Below are 2,281 nucleotides of genomic sequence, written 5' to 3' on the forward strand. Positions count from 1 at the left end.
GGGCCCAAGAAATGGTAAGCAGGGTGCTCAGAATGCCTCTTGGGAAAGTCTGCACCTTCAGGCTTCCAGGGGGTAGGCACCTTCAGGCTTCCATGGCCCAGTGAAGAAAAGGAAACTGAGTCTTTCCGAGCAGGTGCTGTCTATGGGCAGAATGAACTTGGGGGGCCACAAAGGTCTTCTCACCGGCCCTGTCCGTCTCACCTTCCGCTCTAAGCTTCCAGAAGCACAGCCCTCTCTTCAGTGGAGCCTTGTCTTCTCCAGCCACTGGGCTACCTAACCTGTCTCACTGTCCTCAGGAGCTTCGTGTTCATGGGGCTGCTGGCCATGTGGTGGGCTATGAAGGGGGTAGGAAGGAGAGCACCACGGCTTCAGGGGCCTGGAAAGCTGGTAGGTACTGTGCCTTTTCCTTAGGCCATTGCTGCCAATCATCCCTGCCTTCTGGGAGCCTGTCCTGGGCCCTGGGAGGATGAAAGCATCGTGAATGCTCCCCCACACTCACCAGGATGGGAGCTATAATCTTGCCAGCAAAGCCTCCTGTGGGTCCAGCCAGTCCCCAGTTCCGGTGAGTGTGGGGAGATCTAGCTGGAAAGATCCAGTTTCCTTTTCTTCACTGGGCCGTTGAAGCCTGAAGGTATCCAGACATTTAGGAGTCCTATCCTCAGAGTCCTTGCTGGTCTCTTCAGTGAAGGGGTTAGCAGCACCCTAAGAAATCTACGGTCAGAGGAGGAGGGAGGCATCTTTGACTCCATCTTACTCACTGATAATAAAACCTTCTGACATCAAATGCAAGGGTTGTTCCTCCAGATCCTAGCAGTCTGCAGGAAGCAGGGACACCCTAGAGGCCTAATCTTCTACCCTGCTAGGAAGTTGCCCCAGGGCACCTCAGGGTCAGGACAATTCAGGAGTTCACTGTGTTTCACCTGTACCCACGGGGCCAGGACATGCAGCAAGGAAGGTCTGACTAGATGGCAGCAGTGCCAGCTCAGGACAGTCTGTACAAATTGTCCTTGGGAGGGTGTGGGGACAGCTGTGCTCCCCCCAGAGGTGTGAGGTCTCTGCCAGCTGTGGGGTGCGTTTGCCTTACCTGATGTGCTCATTTGAGGGATGTCAAAGCTACAGAACAGGCTCTGCACTTCTGAGACTCCAGGGTGAGGCAACTAGGCCACACTGTTAGCCCCCAACACCTTGAGCGTCATCTGAGTTCTTCACCCACTCGACTGGCTCCCTGGGGGAGGCAGGTGACAGTTGGCAAGCAGGCTACAGGCATGGCTGCATCCAGGTACAAGGAGCAGGGAGGCACCCACCTTACTTACTGGAGGATGTCTTAGTAAAGCCGGTGGTGGTGATGGGTCTGGACACCTTCTGGCCTGCCGTGAGTCCACCAGGCTCTCCCTGACACCCTCAAGGGGAGCTGACAGAAGACAGTTTCTCCCACATCAGGAAATGGGGCTCTGGAACCCCCATGCCTTCCTGTGTGACTCTGGCTTGGCTCCTGGGGGGGGGGGATGCCCCTGGGCAGTCACCCTCTCACCTCTTATTCAGTTGTGTTTCTGATCAGAAGGATGACCAGGGCACTCTTCAAATCCTTTGAAGTTCCTCTAGCCACATTCCCTCTTACCAGTCACCACCTTCTGGTGAGCAGCGCCTTCTGTCGGGAATGGCAGTTAGTGGCAGTTGGTCTGTTACTTCCCCCCACCCCCTTCCTCCTGGATTCCATCCACTGAAAATGAAAGAACAAGGCCAGTTTTCCCCTCAAGACATCAAGCAGGTGGACTCACCCTTTCTTCAAGCATCCTTGAAATGGATCTTGGGCCCACTATTATATATCTGTGCCCATTATGTACAGGTTTTATTGTTTCACGGTTACTGCTGTGAAGTAATTCAGAGAATGTAGTAGGTTCGTGGGAGCACATGATGGTGCTGCCCCTTTGGAGGACTGTATGGAGAATTCTTCAACAAATAAAAATGGAAGTCCCTTATGACCCAGCAACACTGTTCACTCTTAGACATTTATCCAAAAGGCATACAAATGCTAATTCCAAGGGAGATGTGCCTACCTATGTTCATAGTGCTGTGTTCACAGTAGCCAAATAGCAGAAGCAGCCTTAGATAGATAACTGGATAAAGAAGTTATGGGATATGCGCTCCACAGAACATCACTCTGCAATGAAAAAGATGATACTGTGTCCTTTGGGAAAAAATGGGTGGAACTGGATTATGCTTATCAACAACTACCAGATGGTCTCACTCATATGGGGAATCTAGAGAACTGAAACACATG

General features: G+C 52.3%; 1 long non-coding RNA gene across 2 annotated transcripts; it reads right to left on the reverse strand.

Annotated features, from left to right (window-relative positions):
• Positions 1-672: 672 nt before the first annotated feature.
• On the reverse strand, positions 673-1,652 carry LOC132540256 (uncharacterized). 2 transcript variants are annotated; one of them, XR_009551461.1, is made up of 3 exons: positions 1,305-1,637; positions 1,085-1,225; positions 673-711 (listed from the first exon to the last, which is right to left on the reverse strand). It is a non-coding gene; the product is annotated as an uncharacterized LOC132540256 (long non-coding RNA). The 2 variants fall into 2 exon arrangements; XR_009551460.1 differs by having other exon boundaries at positions 679-1,225; positions 1,305-1,411; positions 1,532-1,652.
• Between the last annotated feature and the right edge of the window lie 629 nt (positions 1,653-2,281).

The sequence above is a fragment of the Erinaceus europaeus genome, chromosome 9, assembly GCF_950295315.1.
Source record: "Erinaceus europaeus chromosome 9, mEriEur2.1, whole genome shotgun sequence".
Taxonomy (NCBI): domain Eukaryota; kingdom Metazoa; phylum Chordata; class Mammalia; order Eulipotyphla; family Erinaceidae; genus Erinaceus; species Erinaceus europaeus.